The sequence below is a fragment of the Scophthalmus maximus genome, chromosome 16 (assembly GCF_022379125.1).
Source record: "Scophthalmus maximus strain ysfricsl-2021 chromosome 16, ASM2237912v1, whole genome shotgun sequence".
Taxonomy (NCBI): Eukaryota; Metazoa; Chordata; class Actinopteri; order Pleuronectiformes; family Scophthalmidae; genus Scophthalmus; species Scophthalmus maximus.
This window is the reverse complement of record NC_061530.1, coordinates 12832259-12842593: the sequence shown is the minus strand read 5'-3', so window position 1 is coordinate 12842593 and position 10335 is coordinate 12832259. Positions and strand designations below refer to the sequence as shown.

At 43.2% G+C, this 10335-nt stretch overlaps 1 protein-coding gene across 8 annotated transcripts in view; it reads left to right on the top strand.

The window, feature by feature from the left end:
- The first annotated feature begins 4184 nt into the window (after positions 1–4184).
- plce1 (phospholipase C, epsilon 1) overlaps positions 4185–10335 on the top strand; it is an 87208-nt gene continuing 81057 nt past the window's right edge. For 5 of the 8 annotated variants that reach the window (XM_035612445.2, XM_035612446.2, XM_047327508.1 and 2 more), the window contains exon 1: positions 4185–4421. The gene's annotated coding sequence lies outside the window, so the exon portion shown is untranslated. The remainder of the gene's footprint in view (positions 4422–10335) is intronic. The other 3 variants (XR_004785642.2, XM_047327510.1, XM_035612447.2) reach the window with 1 other exon arrangement.

Sequence of the window (10335 nt, the reverse complement as noted above, 5' to 3'; positions counted from 1 at the left end):
GTGCAGTGTCCGCTCCTACATCATTGTCTCAAAGCCGGTGGCGTGACCCTTACTCCGCTGACGGTTCAACAGGAGACAATGGTACAAACCAGCCCACTTTTCTACAAACCACTGAGTCAGGCGTGACAGGAGGGCTCGGAATAATACCTGGCTGAGTGTACGGTAAGTCATTGTGTGCACGTCTGTGTTCAGGTTATTTGTCCCTGTGAGCACTGCACAAAATTTCTACTGTGCCTTTGTTGATTTTCCTTTCAGTTGTCAACAACACACAGTTGTGAGGCATTGTGCATTCACGCAGGAAGGGCAGCATTGCATTGTGTAACGGCGTCGCCCATATCTTGCAAAACAGAGGCCGGTGCCTTGCATACAGCGGGTGAACTGTTACTCAGCTGGTGTTATGAACCTTCCTCTGGATCAGGGCATGGTTGCGGGGTAATTCCTCAGCTGAGCACTGAGCTAAGTGAAGTGTGAAGAAAAAAACACCCCAAGAACCCAACAGATGAACTAGAACAGAGCAGCTCTTTGTTGCAGGGTACAATAACTCCGGTTCAAAGATGCCTTGTGTAAAAAATTTGGATGGGGTTTTCAAGCTGCCACTAACAGTTTTCGTAATTTGTTTTTCTTCTATGTTTAGTTTCAACGTGCACCATCCAGTGTATATAAAGAGATGGCATCTATTTATATTTATTTTAAGTGCAATCATCTACTTAAATTTATTAGAAGAGGAATCATATATTTAAATTTCTTTAGAGTGCAATCATCTATTTGAATATCGTTGAAGTTCAATGACTTATTTGAATTTCTTGAAAGTCCAATCATCTATATACACCACAGTACTTGTATTGACAAGTGTCATCATATTCAAATAATATACTCAAATTACTTAATTTATAACTTCATGTATTATGGGTAGCATCAGTAGTAATGACATTACCTTTTTTGGTATTATAATTATTATCGCCATTAATATTATGATATCAGGGTTCCTTGGTAAATGTAGCATAATTGTAGTTTCCCCTCGTGTAATAAACCGTATCTGACAGCAGAGGGCAGGATCAACAAAAAATAAGGTCAAAGCAACTTAACCTCATCAGCAACTTCGCTTGAAACTCGAAATAGTTGTGTAGAATCCCGCAGAGCGTGTTGCCTGGGTTTTTTTTCGTCTTGTCTTTTACGTCATATGTTAAACGCGTTGAATGGCCTATCAACTTGAAGGTTTCAGTTGTGCAAGTAGTTGTGGTTTTTCCAATGTATCACAGGCATCGAATGAATGAACAATACAAAGCAACACATTTTTTTGTGTCAAGTCACAATTTAAACAGTGACAGTCACTGATGATTATCTATAGGAGTGAAACAAGCTGGTCCAGCTTCAAAGTCTCAGCCCAAATGTAAGAATGCAACAAAAGCCTACTTGACTTTCCTATCTTTTTTATAAGATGATATAAAATATGATCTAATTTGAATACCCTTCTGCTTTCTCCTGTTCATTCTGGGCACACGTGATCAAGTGCGTGTCAGCTGGTCAGACGAAAGTCCACAGTCTACGGTCACCTGCGTAAATCAATGAGAAAGGAGAGGATTCAACATCCAACAACACAGACCGGGAAAATCAAACGCACAGACTGTTGTCGATTTTCATATTTCACACTAACTTAATCCGACATTGACCAAACAGATTGATCTAAGAAAAACTAAAAAACCACAGATTCATTAAAAATGAAATTGGTTAAAATCACCAGTTGGCCGTTAAGTGCCTTGCTGGGAGAAGACAGACAAGTTATACGATCAGATAAGGTCAGAGGTGTGAGTACAATAACAATTAGTGTGTCAACGCTAAATCCCCAGTACGTTATTTACATGTGCATCGCTTGTCAATACACCCACACAGATGCAATCTGAACGCAGAGTGTATCCACACACACCAAGCTTCAAAACTGTGTGTTATTGTCAGGGCCTGAAAATTAAAAAAAAAAAAAAGGAGTTACAACCAGGGCAACCCAAAATCCAGAGTCAAAGTCCCTCTCCTCCTTATCTACCTCCCAATTTGTTTTTCTATTAATACAAGAGGGCTCCTCTTGCCTTTATTGGCTGCATTTCATACTTGTGACCCTGCTGTGTATGAAGATGATACACTCATAATTCAAGACTATTGGAGTTCAAATTCCATCCCTTTGAATTTCACCGATTTAACTAACTAACTCATAAACTTAATATGATTTTAAACAAATAGAATTTAGACTGCTGCAACAGGCTGCCACCTAGCACTGTGCCATCTTGCAAAAAATGCTTGATCAATGTGGAATACATGACCCTGGTTATTGGGAATTTGAAGCCAATTGGATTTATTGATTAGAAATACAGTATATAAATCTGGTTAGTGTGTGTTTAATACACATTGGATGTATCAGAACTATTACATACATTTCAGTCGCAGTTGTTACATTTCTGTTTGATGAATATGCATTGAATAAAGATCATTCGTTTATGTTAATGCTGCATAACCCAACTGGATGGACATTTCTGATTTTTAGATTTAAACACATACATCTTAAATATTAGGCCTAAATACTTTGGTGATTGTATGAAGTGGTTCAAATGCATGCTATTTAATTTCAATCTAACCCAGAACACTGCAACAGTGACTTTTAAAAGAAGTGTTACTACCATCATATCAAATGTCACAAACATGACCACGCATGATCTGTCAGTTGGTGTCAAAGCTCCAACTGTGCATTGCTTGTGAGAGGATGTAAAAAAGAAAAGAAAAGAAAGAACCCCCCTATAATCTACCAGAGGCCTCCCGACCTCTGTGTTATCAGCGAGCTGGGGATTCCCGAAGGTTCGCTTGCTCCTGGGCGGAGGAGAGCTGGAGGAATGGAAGAGTTGCACATTCCTGTCGGATGGCATAAGATTTCCCATCAGTGGGGTTAAGAGTGGATTGGGGGGGGGACGACACGATTCCCCCACTTTTCCAAGTTGAAACGAACGCTGCTGCGAGCCGTGGAGTGGAGAGGAGCATCTCTCCCTCTCGGGCACGTGCTTTCGTGCAGTCCCGGGAGGGGGCGGGGCGGCGGTGCGTTCAGAGGCTGACCGACTGCGCGACTCGAACCTACGCTCCCTGTCCAACTTGCATGGCGCGCATCGGCTGCGCACGGCACATCGTCTTCCCCCCTGGAGGGGAATTACAGTTGCACTCTGTTTGAAACGGTCCCAACTTCTGAGGCGATGCACATCTGGTTCAAGGTTGGCAGGTTATGGGTCCAGGCCCGTAACCATTACTCGCATTTTTATGGCCACTAAATTAAGGCCAATACGTGGACCAATCAAGTTGATGAATTTGTGCGCACATTAATTCGCACGCCTGTTTCATCGCAGTAAAGTAGGGAGCAGTTTTGGACTCGCGGAAATAATGTATAGGGAAGAGTGGTGGCTATATGGTGAGAAATAGTTGCCAGACATTCCAATGTGGTGACACACACACACACACACACACACACACCGGCGGACCACAGTTATTGTCCTCCTGTCCACAGCTCAGTTGGCTACTGAGAAACGCAGATGCTGCATTTGTGTGCTGTTGGAAATATCACTACTGGACCTATCGCGTTCTAAAACGAGGCCAGCATAAGCTTATATGTATAAAAAAAAAATCTTACACGTGACATGGTATTCATTACCTGCCCTCAGTAGATTGTACATCTACCTAATTACCACCAAATCCCCCATCCGGGACTATGCACCACAACACATTTTATGCGTCTGCATATTACAGGTTTTTCCTTTTTTTTTATATATCCCAACCACTGGACTGACGTATTCTGCTATACCTGCTGGCACTATTCAATCTGCCAAGTTCACAAAACTTTTCATATAGTTTTGATACGTCTGCAGTTGACACGAACGCAGATGCAAGACTCGTTTAAATGCCAATAGATTGGACCTCGTATCTTCCTGTCTACAAGCAAATATTAATAATTCCGTAATAGATACTGTCAAAACATTGGAGCATACAGTGGCGTTTGTCGTTAAGAGTATCGACAGACTACTTAATAAAAAACAACTGCGAACAAAAAAAACAAAAAACAAAAAACAAAAACAAAAAACCCTGGCCCATGGTTGAACCCAAGCGCCGACTTGACGGAGCGCAGTATTTCCGAGGAGCACCTGAAGGCACCGGAGAAGACAGAGCGGTTCCCCGCCACAACACGAGCTGCGTCAACTGTCTCCGCCCGCCGCTCGCTCGCCGAGGACTCAGCCGGGACGAGGACCGAGGCGCCGGCCCGACCGACTTGTACCTGTGCGCGGGGCTCCCCGTGGAGGATGTTGACCGGACTGGGTTCGGTCGGGGGACTTTGTGCCAGCGTTTCCCTCGAAACGGTCGCCTCAGCAAACGCCGTTGTCGTCGCACGAGTGTTTGGGGTGAGTTTGTTTGTGAAGTTGCTAAACGACACAACAACAACAACAACAACAACGACGACGACGACGACAACAACATGTGTTTCTGCATTCGTCGTCTGCTTACTAGAAATGACAATCTAAATTCTAATCGTCTATCTCGTAGCATTTGGCTGAAATGGACGATGAACTCGTTTACTCTGACTGTCCATGCTCGATGTGAGGTGCACTGCGGCTCAGTGTCAAAGTTGGTGGATGAGTTTGTTCTTCAGCCAAAACTAGGCTTCATTACATTACACTGTTTTTTCCAATTTGCAAAACTGCTAACAATGTCATTGCCTTTAAAGGTGTGTGTGTGTGTGTGTTTGACAGGTCATGTCACTGTTTACACAGGCAGAGTCCTCAAGACATCCCCAGGGGATTGGGACTTATAACTTTTCATAACACCCTGTGGGGCAGAGGCACATGGGGGGGGGGGGACTTATGAAAAACAAATCGTCCATATGACAGAGATGCGAGACAGGTTGGACTTCTTTTTTCCCCCCTCCCAAACTTGCTTCTCTGTGTATTAGTGCATCCTCTTATCCAGAAACCCCATCAGGTGCTTTGTATTTGTTCAGCTGTACAGCAGCTCGGGGCTTTGTATTGATGAGGTCACAGTTTCTCTGCCGCCCGGCTTTGGCAGAGTGTAAATTGCGGCCACCGTTGACCTTCCACCCTTTAATGTAAATACATAACACGTGGGGGAATTTCTTTTCACCCACACGCTGATGAAGCTGCTGCTGCTGCTGCTGCTGCACTCACCGATTGCTTGTGTTCGGAAATTAAAACACCAGTTATGTTTATGTTAAAGGTGGAGTGGGAAATTCAGGGGGAGAAAAGATTGTTGAAATTTCAACTCAAGAGCAAAAATAAATTCACTGCTCCTGTCGGTGTTCCTTCCCAAGCTCCGCCCCCAAATTCACGGCCATCCTTTGCTATGGCAACGGCACAATGATGGATATTTTGGAGGAGCAGGGGGTGGGCCTCACTGAGAAGCACGTCCATCTACACCTGCGACCTGCTCCTATTGGACAATAGTAGCTGCCAATAACACTGTGTCCACGCCCCATTGCGAACTGCCCTTTATCGTCCATCTGAAGAAGACTTGAGTCAGTGGAATGTTTACTGGTGTGATGAATCAAGTGAGAAGTAGAGTCGCCCTCTGCTGATCATTCAAGAGAACACAGGTTCATGGCACTTCCGCACTGGCTTCCCTTTCCGGAACTTTTAATTTTGGCAGACTGAAAAGTAAGTTGCATGTCCATGGGCTGCTTGCTAACCAACTTCCTTTTTCCTCCCCCTGGCAATCCTTAAATATGCGATATGCTTTAGCATGTGGCACATTTGTCGTCTGTAGCTCCCGATGCCGCCTGTCCTGCATCTCCCCTCTTTCCGTCTTTCCTTTTGTCCTGTGCACAAGTACAAACCCGGCAGCCCCCCTTGCAGATTGGCCGGAGCAGTGTTGTGTGTGGCTCGGTCCACTTAGTTTATTTCCCATTTGAAGAGTTGCCACTGTGAATGAACACCAGATTTGACCATGTTTTTTTTCCCAGATTGTGAGGAGGTATTCAGTGAACATCACCCAGTAGAATTGCGTCTGTACCTTTAAGAGTTTCTCAGCAAAAACCTTTGCAAAGCTGATTTGCTGAATATTTTAAACCCTGCATGGTTTACATCCGCGTTTTGCCTGCTCCCTCCTCCTTCCCTGCTGGTGCAAGAAGCATTTTGTGTGTGCAACACAAACAAAACAGGGACCCACTCGTAAAAACAATGCCTTGTAAAAGCACTTGTGGTTAAAAACCCCACAGGGTACCTTTAAGTCTGCTCGGTTTGCCACTTTAGACTTTCAGTCATGGTTACATTCCTCAGAATCACAGTGAAAATACAGTTTTTGTCATTTGGCAGCGTTATTAATCGAGCTAAAGGCTACATCTGAATTATTAAATGGTTTAAGATGTTTAAGATCGTGAGCTAGGTGATACTACATGTAGGTGACTAAACTTGTGCTGAGTAATCTCCTCAAAAATATTTGGATATAATATTACCGATAATCAGATTCAAGAAGCTTCCCCCGTTTAGCTACTCCCAATGATATCTTCACATCCGTGTCATGTTTTCTTGAATACAGTATTCCAGACAACGTGTGTGAGCATGAACATTTTTTAGGAAAAGGAAGAAAAAGTAAAAACACAGCAAATTCTATAGTGTACAGTATATAATGATGCAGATAAATAATCTGACTCAACAGAGAGTCTGGGGCTGGACTCCTCTCTGATATGAACTTATTCTGACTGAGCAACATCAGGGAGTTGATTGATCAAGTGGCTGAACGGATTGAATAGTTTATTGGAATGTTGTTGGGTATGATTTCCATATTCTCACATAATGTTTAGTCTATCGCCAACAATCTAATTTGCTTTGAAAGAAAAAAGTGTCAGGAGTTTTATTATATGGAAAAAAAGAGGAGATTTTGCACCACTACCGCAAAGTTTGATATGGACAAGGCCTCTCCCTCATTTCTAATGACGTGGGCAACCCTTGTTAAGCCTGACACGCACACACGCACACACACACACACACACACACACACTATTCTCAATGTTCCGCCTTCTCCCCCTTTTGAGTCATCTTTTATTCAGCCTTTGTTAACGAGTTCGTGTACACAAGCACACGCACACACACACACACACACACACACACACACACACACACACACACTCAGCCACCGTGAAAATACAATCACCCCTTCTTGAGTCAGAGCCCTCTCCCCCTGTTGTTACACTGATGCACACACCAGCAGATAGACATACACACTCAAACATTGAGCCCCCCCTCTCTCTCTGTACAGTTTCCACTTGTCTCTCTCTCTCTGCCTTGCCCTCTAATCAAAGCCATATGTTCTCCAGGTCCCTTGCATGAAAGGTCTGTTCTGTTTGCAGCACTGCTCCTCACTGTTTCACTGACAGTGGGTCAGTGTTAAGAATGAAACTTAACCTGCAAAGTTGTTGTGCATCGTTTTAACCCCCCCCCCCCCCCCCCCCCCCCCCCCCAATTCCTTCTTCCTTCTGCTTTCTAGTAGTAAAGGTATCATCTTAAAAAAAAAAGGAAGAAGTTATGGGAAGGGCGATAGTTTTCAGTGCGTGCTCTCCTGGTGGCTGCTTCGATAAAAAATAACCTTCACGAATCAAAGATCTTTAAGTCCTCAGCCTCGGCCTTAGATCGCTCCTGACAGATCGAAGTGTTAAACATTGTCAGGGCATCTCGGCTCACGTTGCCTCCCCAGATGAAGCAACTACAACTGTCTTCCCTAATTAGGAAAACATGAGGGCCCAGGAGGCCAGAATGAGGCCGCTCATACTTATTAATCTCAGGAACTTTGCCAGTTTGGCCCCATTATGCGACCATGACTAATATAAACATAACACGCACTTGTTATGCGGGGACCCACCAGACGCTGGCATGTGACTCATATTGGGTCCGTCCCAAAACAATGATAGTAATAATCCTAAATTGGGGGTGTCACTCTGTTTGGATGGATAAAGTATAGATTCCATTTAGCTACGTTTTCTTCGTTGAAATTTACAGGGTTAGTAGACGGAAATCAGTTTTCCAGTCGTTTTTTAAACACTTGAGCTGCGATTCTCTGCCCGAAGCTGATGGGGACAGTCGATGTGCAGTCTCTCGCTCAAGCTCATATTAGGTTGGGCTACGAACCTTTGTCACATTGTCTTCGAGCAAGGCCTCATTTAGTATTTTTTTTTCTCGTTGTGAAATTAAATGCAATGTAATTGCGTTTTGCATGTAAACGATTTAATTGCCTTTTCACATTTTTGAAGTTCGATTAAGAGGAATTTGACTTATTGCCATTGCTCAGTCAATAATGGGAGGTAGTTAAAGATGGGGTTTCTATAAAAATGGGGCATTAACAGGGTTTTGACTCGGTGGTTGAGGGTTGGGCTGTAAAAGAAACCATGTGTCATATGTTTGTACTTGGGATTTGGTCTGATTCTCTCTCAGCCTGATTAAAACTGTGCCTGCCAACAGTCATTGCATTATTAATATAACTTTGTATTTATTAGACTCACATGACCTTATGTTGTAAAACACAAAGATTTTTTTTTTCCCTTTCACAAAATGCTCTGATCTCTGGTTTTGTTGAGGTCTTTGCACTGCATGTAAACGTTTTCTACTTAATTTTCAGCTGCCACCAGTTTAAGGAATGTGATTCTATTGTAGTCATATGATGCGTCTTTTCTTCACTGACCCCCTGTGTTAAAAGAGAGGGGGGGGGCACTGTGCACGATTTTGTTTTCCGTCACTGGATCTCAGATATGGCTTTCTGATTTCTAATACTAATAATACTCAATTCATACAATCTGGTTCACATGCCTGTTGGGTATATTTACACAGCTCTTAATAAGCCATTAATATGCACTGTGCTTTTGGAGAGCTGTCAGAGAATGATACATAATTTGCCAAAAAAACCCCCTCTCAACTGTTGTTGTTCATATGAGGTGCTGCCGCTCCTCTTTATGTCCGCTCATTGTAGCTGTAATATAACAATATTTTAAATGCTCCAGGGCACATTGTCAGTAGTTAATATTAATGTGTATGTTAGTGTTTTTAAATTAGATTAAAACTAAAAGAAATGCCAAGTATTAGCATTATTATTAGTATTAGGGTATTAGTATACCCTTCTATGTTTTCTATTATTCTTTCTCCCAACTTTCTCCTCCCCCAAAGCTGTGTCCGTTTTTTTTTTTTCGGGCGGTTTGTTCACAATGCCGATAGTCACCTTTCGGCACCACCAAAGTATTCGGGGACTAAAGATATAATCCGCCTGCAATCTGCGCTCTTCTGCATGACCGTTTCTTTGCCGTTTGGGTGACACCAGTTGGACCATCGCTCCATTGTGCTCACCACGGCGCGCCTTTTATCTCCGTGACCCCTGCACAACAGAAGAGGGGATTCCTGCCCGCCCGGCACGGTCTGCTTATTGTGCTGGTGGAATGCTAAAGAAATCTACTGCTGGATCTGAGTGTGAAGTATTTAGTTGGGTGTTTTGGAGGCTTGGGAGGATAAGTGGGGTTCAGTCTGAGTCCAGCCCTCAGTTTACATTTCTTTGTTTTCGTTGTCACTTGCTCTTTCTCTTGCTTTTCCTTTGTCCGCTGACTGTGCAGTGTCAAAATAAGCTTTGGACACTAATTGTACATGAGGTGCACAGGTTATCAGCGGTAACCACATTTGCTGCTTTCCACCTCGCCGATGAGCTTTACTCTCCTAATCACATACCCGACCGTGAGTCATCGTTTGGATGAGTTGTGAAATAATCCCTCATAAATGAACACCAGAAAAAAGGCTTTTATGTGAGAGTGAAGGCCCCCCCGTTGGTGGGATACACACCGATTTAGGACAGGCGTGGGAAATCTCTTCCAGTTCCGAGATCCAGACTCATTAAAACAAACCTTTACTCACTTTGATTGACTGCCCATTTGATAAAAATGCATTACACACAAGGGGCACGAGTTTTGAATATCTAAACTTGTCAAACAAAACAAAAAAACTTTGGAGCTGTTCATTTTCGTAATATCCTCACTTCCGAAGCACATTTGGTTTCAGTGCACAGGTCTGTCATCACCGAACTAAGACTATAAGACACATCTATATATATATTTATTTTTTTGATAGTGTGACAGACCTTGATATTTTCACCTCATGGTTGTGCGATGCGCAAGGCTTCACAGATGTGGACCCTGGCTCCAGTCTGCGGCTGTCAGTGAATGTCACACTGCACCACGCTGAAATATTGTAATGTGGAAAGCTAAATTAATTTTGCATGGCAAAAGGTAAATTATGGACTGTTAGAGTGTGTTTCACACACTCATGAAAACAAAAA